Raw genomic sequence first — 11,337 nt, forward strand, 5'->3', positions numbered from 1 at the left:
GGTTCTCCACTATCCACTAAGAAAAGAATCTGCCCTTTATAGCTGCTGCTAAGAACCGCAATCTGTAGTACAGATAAACTCAGGCAAACCCACTTAAGATAAACTGAACTACAACCCAGAGACACATGAATGAGAAATATATATCTCGTTGTTATAATTTGTCACAATTTTGAGCTTATTAGATACGATTGTTGTATGAATTGCTATTTTAGAAGAGAGAGATCTGAACATATGTGTTGGCAAGAGTCAAAAAAGAAATTTACATTTAAATTAAATAAATATAAATTTATATAAATATAAACACAAATTTGAGGGGATGAGGAAAGTAGAGAAAGGAGAGGAGGAAGATGAAGAAAGACACACAAAGAAACAGATGGGGGCTTCATAGCAGAAGGATGGAAAGTAAAGACAAAGTAAATTAATAAAAACCAGGTTTCTGGTTTACCAACGACTTTTAAAATAGATTTATATAGTATTCAACTAAATTCTGATTCTTTACAATCTCTCTTTGATTTCTTAAATATTTTGTAAGCTCTATTATGCATATATAAGTGTCTATGGGTCTGTGTGTGGGAGTGTGTGTGTGTGTGGGGTGTGTCCATGTGCATTTTCAAAATAAGTCAAAGTAGTTGAATTCTATATTTCAAAAGAAGACATGAGAAAATTGTTTTATGCAAGAGGAGGTAAAAGTGAAATCAATAATGCAGAAGAAGCAGTAAATGAGAGCTAGCAATGGTCATTCAAATATAAGCCCAAGGCACTTTGCAAATCATGAGCAAAATATTTGACTTCATACAAAATGGATTACAAGGCTTATGCTTGTATCACAAAAATTTCAAAGGACAGAATAACATTCAACAAATATACAACAATCTAAAACCATTACTATAAATTCTCAGTTCTAATATGCTATAAATTTAAGATGTATCACAAATGTAGTTACAGATTTTTGTGGAAATTATTTATATATTTCATTTTTAATTGACTTAAAAGCAAAAGGAAACTTTGGGCAACAGAATTTTAGGTTACCATGTTAATTTGGATTATTTGATAAGCAGATCTGCTGCAGGGATTAAACACATAAGAGATTTATTGGGGAAACCCCTGTGAAGGAAAATGTGACTGCGGACAGAAAAGGAGAAAAGAGTTTTCAGACCACAGAGTAGGTTCAATCCTTTCGGAGGAGAGAAGGAAAGAAACTTTGGGAGGAAACCATAGTTCAATCTTAAGAAAGTTTCAGCAAAACCAGTGAGGAGTCAAGGGAAAGTGGCCTGCAAGAAAAGGGCCTGGCTTTGGGTCTCTGCCTTGAACTATCATTGGTTGAGAGGGTACCTGGGAACTGCGACCTCTGTGCACATGAAGTGATAATCTCAAACTGCAGCACGTAGGACCATTGGTCATTGGTCAGCTATGCTCTCTGCAGTGGAGATCTGAGATCTGGGAGGATTGTTTTTCTGGTGGCCACAGTTAAATACCTCCTCCTTTTTTTGCAGACTCAAATAGAAGTCTGTATCGGAGCCTTCTGAACTTTATTATTATTATTATTATTATTATTATTATTATTGCACTTTAAGTTCTGGGGTACATGTGCAGATCCTGCAGGTTTGTTACATAGGTATACACATGCCATGGTGATTTGCTGCATCCATTCCCCCCATCATCTACACTAGGTATTTCTCCTAATGCTATCCCTCTCCAACCATTCCACCCCCTGCTATCTCTCCCATAGCCCCCCGCCCCCAACAGACCCTTGTGTGTAATGTACCCCTCCCTGTGTCCATGTGTTCTTATTATTCAACACCCACTTATGAGTGAGAACATGCAGTGTTTGGTTTTCTGTTCTTGTGTCAGTTTGCTGGGAATGATGCGTTTCCAGCTTCATCCATGTCCCTGCAAAGGTCATAAATTCATCCTTTTTTATGGCTGCATAGTATTCCATGGTATATATGTGCCATATATTCTTTACCCAGCCTATTGATGCCTATCATTGATGGGCATTTCAGTTGGTTCCAAGTCTTTGCTATTGTACATAGTGCTGTAATAAACATATGTGTGCATGTGTCACGCCAGTTAGAATGGCAATCATTAAAAAAAATCAGGAGACAACAAATGCTGGAGAGGATGTGGAGAAAAAGGAATGCTATTACACTGTTGGTGGGAGTACAAATTAGTTCAACCATTGTGGAAGACAGTGTGGCAATTCCTCAAAGATCTAGAAATAGAAATTCCATTTGACTCAGGAGTCCCATTACTGGTATATACCCAAAGGATTATAAATCATTCTATTATAAAGACACATGCCTTCTGAAGTTACAAAAGCTAAAGTGTATTCTGAATTACATTTGAATATCACAGTGGCATATTTTGTATTTCTTGTTTTTGTAATCTTGATGCTTTTATCATATTTAGAATTGTCTTTGTAATTTTGAGTTAAGTTGAAGAATATCAATGTTTTATCAGAATTTCAAATTCGATTGAATCAGCAAACTTTTTTTCTGTTTTATTAAATTGTATATTTCCAGAAGTGTAATGGCTTCTCTTAAAGGTCAACTGGTAACTTTTGCCAAAAAAAGGACTTGATCTGTTCTGACTTTGGAATGATTGAGTTATCTACTATAGACTTACTAAGAATATGTTATAAACTATTTCAAGATATTTACCTGTATTTTCATTTTCGGTCATGAGAAAATAAATAGGCATAGTATACAAACAACTTATACCTCGCTACTATAATATTTGCAGGCATTTGAATTACAAATTTGGTATCCAAATTTAAATCATATTTAACCTCATGTGGGGCTATAAATGTAAATAAGTGAGGTGATTGTCAGAGGAATACGTATTTTATCTGTCACTATGTTTGTCTAGTTTACATAAAAACAAGCATATCACAAGTGACCTCGCTTGCCTAATTTAAATGTAATTTTCCTTCTGTTTCTACCTTATTAATGTGGAGATTTTAATGCTTAATTTTAGATCCTTTCTCTCTATGTATAATTTTAATATTAATATTTTTATATCATTGAATAATTTAACTATTCTACCTAAGCAAATTAATGCAGGAAAAAACCTCAAATTCCACACCTTCTTATGTATAAGTGGGAGCTGAACATTGCATACACATAGACACAAAGACGAGAACAATAAACACTGGTGATTCCAAAAGTAGGAGGGAGGAAGAATTGACAAAGTACTTAACAGGTACCATGTTCACAAGTTGGGTGACAAGTTTATTAGAAGCCAAAACTGAAGCATTATGCAATATCCCTATGTAGCAAACCTGTCTGAATCTAAAAGAAAAATTCTGCAGGATACATTTATAAAATCTAAACAAAAATTGATACAAAAGAAAGCTTTGGATATCCAGATATTGCTACCAAGTAACTCTTTAAAATGTAATAAAAATAAAATCCATAATTGTGATAAGTATTCAAGATTGCTTTTACTTTTTTCAAGGTAATTTAAAAAGGATCCATTATATTTTGTTCAATTCACGTTTTCTTTCCATCCTCTTCTTTGACCTAATCTACTTCATCTATTCCAGTCTTAATGGTCCACTCTTTCTAAATCAAAGAACACACTGTCGACGAAGAAGAAAAATACTTTTATCATAATGTAATTTAGAATTATGTAGATGCTTTCATTAAACCCTCATATATTTCAAAGGACAAGAGTGAAAATGAGTTTTTCATGTTAGACAACTAAACTCATGTCAAATTAATAAGTAATAATTAAAATTGCTTTCTGCCATGACATCAGTTTTACATTGCTTTGTTAGAGAAGGAATTTTTGGACAGACAGAATATTACTTCCTTCACATTGCACATTATTTAATTAATTATTGAGCAGGCTCACCATTGTCGGGCTTAGATAGTATGGTTTTAAATCAGATTTTGAGAAGTCAGTATTTAGAGGATGATATTCAACATGTCTAATCCTGTAGGGTTTTTGATCCTTTATGCTCTTCCTTGAATAAAGGGCTGCATGTTATCAAACATAATGGCATTCTATTTTGTGTCACTGGCAAAAAGCCCTATCTGACTTCAAACTTACAAAAATAGACAGAGGTCCTTTTTATTGTATACTGTAAGGGAATTTGGAAAATATTTTATAAAATTAACAACCATATTATAAAAAACAATAACTACATTGACTTTATTCTTAGAAACGAGAATATTTGGTAATTAGGAATATTAAGAATGTAAGTTCAAAAGGTCAATGTTTATTATGTACTATCCAGCTGCTTAGGGTGATTTTCCTGAATTTATGCCAATCCTAAAAAGGAAGTATTTGTCAAGAATGTATTAAGTTTTGTGCGAGGTCACTTAAAAGATTCTTATTTGTGTAAGACTGCCCAGTCTTTTTACAACGGATTAGAGAAGTATACAAAGGAAGAAAAATTAAGATACGAAAGAAACACTATATCTTCAATTGGTGATAGATATCTATGCCAACATTTTGTACCCATAAAATTATGATTAATGTTTATTGGGTACATACTATATACCAGATACTATGCTAAAACCTTTTAATGGGTTATCACTTTTTTTTTACTCCATAAAAAGTAAATTCATTGTATACTCCTATTACTTGGGCAGTGAATTTTGAGTAAGGTAACTTGCGTAGTTTGCCCAAATGCATGGTGAATAAGGATTAATCGCACCCAGGTAAGACTGACTGGAGAACCCAGATGGATAACCATGTCACCTTCAGTATTCAGACTCTCTATCTTCAGTTTCATGTGCAAAAAACAAGAATTTGCATGTAAATCAAGTCAACTTTACCAGATGGAAAACACAAAATCCCAAATCATCCAGATTATTATTTTTATCATCTCTTTCCTTACGCTATGACTTTTTAACATTCCAGAAATATAAACACTTGTTCTCTAATACAATATAAACAAACTATGAGGTATATAAACATTATGAGGAATCATTTCTCCTCAAATTTATCTCTAGCATCTACCACAGTACTTGTCAAAGACAAGTGTAATTTTGAATCAAATTCTTAACATATAAATTTCAGAAATATACTTAGATAATCCCTAGTTACAAAAGTGGCATAATGTATAGAGAAATCACAACTAATTAATAAAAAAATTAAAAATTAGAAAAACTAAATTAAACTAAATATCAATCATATCTATATCTATATCTATATATGATAAAGAATTCCAAAGACAAACAGTTTATTATACATACATACCATGCTTCCAAATGCAAGTGTGGTGCATATATATCCTATGATTTATATGCAAGTGATATTCTCTTTCACTGAAAGGCAAGCTAATAAATATTTGCAGAATAATTAAAATAGGCTCAATGTGTGTCTTTATAATGTATATAAAACAACTTAAATTATAATTTTCAAAGGAAGACACTTCAACCCTTCCTGCTGACCCATGTATAAAGCATCTGATTGGCACATATGCTAATTTCCAGAATAGGTCAGATTATCCATCATTGAGCATTGTATATGGGATAAATATAGTTCAAAACAATATTTGATGAAGAACTAAGTCACACTTACTAGCAAAATTTGAGACTGTGAGGAAAATAATAATCAGCAATGTTTATCTTGATCAATACATGTTGAGTACTAATATAAGTCCTTTAGAGGAATTACTATATTTGAGTCCCATTATGGATTTTGTGGTAGAGATAACATTAATAATTAGGAGTCCTACTGTTGCCCATGGAAGAAAGATTAAAAAGTCTAGAGAGGTTAAGTTACTTGCCAGGGTCATACAATTAGGAAACAATAGTTAGGATTTGATTTATACCTTCTTTCTCTAGAACTTACACACTTCACCCTAAAATATTGTCTACAATTAAGAGTATCAATAATACAATGTTATTTAAATTCAAATATTGGAATATGTTACATCTAAGCAGGTAGTTAACCAGCAGGGAAAAAAATTTGAAACACTGGAATTCAGAGGACTGGGAGCTTGTCCCAGCTCTGAACAAATTAGCTTTGCTTTACCAGCCAACTCACTTATCCTTTGTGTGTCTCAATTTTTATATTAAGAAGGCTGAAGAAAATATACTTTAAAAAACACTTCTTTCTTCTCAAATACTCCAAGTTTGCAAATACCCAGGTGCATTATAGGTTGTTGTCTCATGTATTTGATTCTGCCGCAGGTTCTCTTTCATCCCTACTGCATAGTGATATTTACATCAGTGAGAATGAAGTTAAAAGCCACTCATGATGCTAAATTGGATTCATAACTATTGCTAATGCAAATTAAGACAACTTAATGATTCAAGAGTGTGCCTGAGAATACTAAAATTAAAACTTACACTAAATTAGATGGAATTTCAGGTTTGAGCCAACCAAGGTGCAAAGGCTAAGTGTGGTGATATGATACATCTGTGATGATACGTTTTCTATGAAATAAAAATTTTGAAATGTATCAGACTGAAGCAGGAAGGGGTCACAAACAAACCCCTCAAACACTGAACTGGGAAGGAAGTGGTGTTTTATTTGGCCGGGAGCTGCAGTGGCATGGATGCTTAACAACTAAACTTCCCAAAAAAGAAAATCCTTGCCCTTTTAAAGGCTTGCCACTCCAGAAATTACATGTGAAAGGGTTCTGGGCTTACAAGTCCAGAAATTACATGTGAAAGAGTCTTGATCCATGAAGTAGGCATGGGGTACTTGACTTAGAAGCCATTTATTCACTAAAGAAGATTTTCTATATGTTATGGGGAAAGTAAATAGCATTCATACAGTAGATAGAAGTTATTACAGTTTCGATTATAGGATATATCTTATTTTACCTATTCTTTGATCCCAATCTGCTCATCCCTCTTTCAGAGATCTTAGTCACATGTGTATTTTTAAATTTTAGTATCATCCCTGGTAGATATCAATTTTGACATTAGCTAATAGTTATAGTATTCTTGGAACACAGAAATCAAATGGAATGAATTTATTTCATATACTCAGCTGGGTCTCCTCCTTATGACTCATGCAGAGAAGAGACCACCCATCCTGACAAATGTCTGAGGCCCACATGCAGGCTGCAAACATCATTGCCCACCACAGACCATGGAAGCAGGAAGCCTGTTTCCTTTTACTTGCCACCACCCAGCAATGCCCACTCCACATGTATATAGATCCAGAATGCTCAAAATTTTTCTATTGCTGCTGCAACATCAGAGCTGTCCATCATCATCTCAGACACACACTTTTGTAAACCAAGAACAAGGGATCGACTTTTTTCTAAGTCTGAATTGAATACTGTGAGGCTAAAGTGTCCTCACTCATTTAGGGAGTGGAAATACTGAACCAAACAAGCCTCAACTAACTACAATGTCCTGCTGCTGCTCATTTCCCTTTATTCATTTGTACTAATACTCAAAAGAAGCTGCGTTTTTTCCCCTTTCTTCAATAACAATTTTCCTTTAGTCTTAGATAAGTCCATTCCAAAATGTACTCCTTAATTGTTCAGAATTCGTTTCTGGGAAACACTGGAAAAGACATTAAATTATGTTGAAATATTCGGCTGACTTTCATCTAGGAAAAAAATGTAAAGTTAAATCTCTTCACTAAAATATATACAAAATAAAAATAAATTTTGGTAAGACCCAAACATTTATTTTTAAAACCTATATCATGTTAAATGTATAAATGAGAAATATAATCATGATTGTGATGTGTAGAACTGAAGGCAATATCAAGTAATCTTCAAAATACAAATTCAAGAAACAAGATTGTTACATTAGCCTGCATCAAAATAAAATATCTGCATGACAATATATGCTGTAAAGCAAAGTAAAAGACAGGTGAAATGGTTGAGTAAATATTTGCAACACCTATTGATACGGTTTGGATTTGTCTTCCTTCCCAAATCTCGTGTCCGGTTGGAGGAGGAACCTGGTAAAAGGTGATTCGATCATAGGGGCGAATTTCCCCCTTGCTGTTCTCAGGATAGTGAGTGAGTCCGGACAGTATCTGATGGCTTGAAAGTGTGTGGCGCCTCCCCAGGCGCTCTCTCTGTCCAGTCACCACGTGACGGCCCTTGCTTCCCCTTCTGCCGTGATTCTAAGTTTTCCGAGGCCTTCCAGTCATGCTTCTTATTCAGCCTGTGGAACTGTGAGTCAATTAAACCTCTTTTATTCATGAATTACCCAGTCTCAGGTAGATATTTATAGCAGTGTGAAACAGACTGATACACACATACTAAAGGGTTGACATATAAAATACATTTTAAAAGATCTAAAATTTCATTCCTGCCATAAAAAAACTCAATGTAAAGAAGCCAATATATAAATAGTTAATAGCAGATAAATAGGAGTGGCCAATCGTTTAGAAGACGCTCACCCTCATTAATAATTAGGAAAGGGCACATTAAAACAGAAACAATTTTTCATTCCCTATATTAATGAAATTTGAAGAAAAAGATTGATAATAACAAATATTAGTACAAATGTCAGAAAACAATTTGAAAATACTGTTGAAATTATTGAATTAAAAACATAAATTGGCCAGATTTTTAGTGAGAAAATTTGATTTTTAGTAGGAAAAACTGACTTTAAAAAGTTTGCTAAGAACTTTCATTGTCTAGGGTGTGACTTGCTTGATTTGAGATTCTAGATCTTGAATTTATTTTTCATTAGTATCTCTACCTGGTGGTGTTTTACACACACATGCTTGGGTTTTAATAAATAATTTCTGTATTGAACTTTACTCAAAAAACATTTTCCATCTTCCACTTAGATGACATAAAAATGTTACTCTGAATAATAAGTTACATTGCTAGTTACACCTGTGATTTTGTTTTTTCTGAAGCAAAACAGAAACATTTGGAATGTATATGCTTATTGTCTAAGTAATTAACTCTGAAGAACAGAGACCTAGTTTAAGTCATTCCTAAAGTTACTGCTGATACAGCATTTGTCACAAAATATGTTTTTCTTACCCAATCTCCTTCAATTTCTATGTTTAAATTTCAGTATGTAAATTATAAAATATTCCTAAATAATTGCTAATACAGTGTTTGTTATAAAATATCTTTTCTTCTCCAATCTTCTTCAATTTATATGTTTAAATTCCACTATATACTTTTATTACACCTACATGCATGTTAGCAAGCACTTATTATATATCTACTGTTTCATACATTTTGCTATGAATCACAGAGGAAGAAAAAATGGATACAACAGAGCTTAGACTTCAAAAAACTAGCTTGGTGGGGGCGGGCAGCATGTGTAAAACAAACCTGTATAGAAGGATAAAGGAGGTTAACACTAAAAGACGTTTAAAAAAGTTTAGTAAAGCACAGGAAGAAGAAAGACTAATTCCAACTCTGTTGGGTTAAAAAAAAAAAATCTCATTGAGGCATTGGCAATTCTTGTGCACATTACATAAGACTAATATTTAAATATTGTCTGGAAATTGTAGAACAAATAGCATCACATGTTTTAGTTTTTTTATAACAATTTTCTCCCTTAAAATGTTTCTAATAAATACAAATTTTGTAACCTCAAGTAGCTTATGATTTAATGGAATTCTTGAATGAATTCTTGATAAGATGAATAATTGTTCTTTGGCATTTCTTTTCTGAAAATCCAGATTCCTAAATATGAGATAGTAAAATTGAGTTAGGTACATATAATGAATAGTGAATGATACATTAATCCGTTTGATGTTGGATGTTGGATGGTACTACTGAAGATATTGATGAGAGTTTTTTAAAATTACTTTTAAGACTGAAGAAAACTTGTTAAAAATTACATTTGATGCTTTGTATATGCATTATATTCATTAGAGTAACTAGGAAAAAATAAAACAGCTTACAAAAGTATAAATTACTATTATTTTTAACATATCTCTTTGGTTATTCAGATTTGTTGGCAGTGTTTCCTATTTCATGGCTAAATCATCATGCATAAGTCACTGACACATGTGAAAGGCAAATATTTTGTTTAACTCCACAAGTTCCCTGTGCCTTTGCCTCTGACACTTCAACTTGTCCCTCCCTATGGTCCTCTATTTTGTCCTTTCTACCACTCTCCTGCTACATCTCCAAACACATACATAGCATTCCCCACCCGTGACACCATGGCCATTTGAAGAAACTGAGTTTTGTTCTCTGTTTTTCATGTTAAGCCAACGAGGAAAAAAATAAAATCTGGGCCATAAGTGTGTGAGTTTGCTTGAGTGAGAGCAAACATGGTCAGCTAGGTGAGGGATGAGAGGAGAAGCAGGACTATATGGGGGTAGAAAGTGGTTCAGAGGAAGGAGGAAGGAGGGGGACAATGGCCTAAATAGGTTTTACTGTTATTCAACCAGGAAATTTCCATTCAATTGCTGCATCCTCTATGAAGTTTTCCCTGTTTGTTTGCATAAGGAATGATTAAATCTTCTATTTCATTTTCCAAACACCTTTATAAAAGCACGTATCTTGTTGTTTTATGTTACTAGAACAAAGAAAGTCTAATTTTCTTAGCAAGAGAATGCAGCCCCTGCCCTTAAAAGAGGGAATATTTACTTATAAATTGCTGGAATTATGACCTGAGATGTTCCTAAGTTGAAGAAATATTCCTAAAGGAAGATTTCTTAGTCCCGGCCACTTTTTTACTACTGCTGACTGGCCGATACAAGTTGAAAGCCAGCACAAAACCACCTGAGCCCTTAAAGGATATTATAGAGGAGGAATGGAGAAAGTGATATAAGCAGACAAGTAGAGAGATTATGGGCCTATAAAATAAAACAGAATCTTCTACTGTTAAAGAAGTGATTACAGATATAGAAAAAGAAAATGAATCACATGCCAGAATGCTTCCAGAGGTGCAATTGCTTTGGTGATGAGGGTAAAAGGGTTGGGACATGATGACATGTTGAGTCCAGTCTCTTAAGTAGTTTCATATGCAATACCAGTTTTCCATATGGGCTCTATACTTGTAATTGCTTATTTCCAAACTGTCTTCTTTCAAATGTAAACCAACTAAGTTAGGTACATGTGTGTGTATGTGGTTTTCTTTTTTTTTTTCTTTCTTTTTTTTTGACTTTAACATCTCCAGTAACTCATATACTATTTGTTTTATAAATAGTGGTCAAATGAATATAAAAAGAATGGTATAAATTGTACCTAAGCACAGTTAGAGACTGAGTGAGTTGGTCTGATCTACCAGAGCTGGTACTAATGCACACTCGAGACCAGCCAGTGATTCTAGGTTATGTGCCCTGTTGCCCCCACCTGGTTCAAAGGATAGCCTGTACCAGTTATGTAATCATTTCCCTTGTTCATTAATCCTGAGAGAGAGAAATAAAGAAATAAAGAACAAGAGGCAGGAAGGCAAGAAGGCAGGAAAGGAAGGAAGGAAG

The sequence above is a fragment of the Saimiri boliviensis genome, chromosome 5 (assembly GCF_048565385.1).
Source record: "Saimiri boliviensis isolate mSaiBol1 chromosome 5, mSaiBol1.pri, whole genome shotgun sequence".
Lineage (NCBI taxonomy): Eukaryota > Metazoa > Chordata > Mammalia > Primates > Cebidae > Saimiri > Saimiri boliviensis.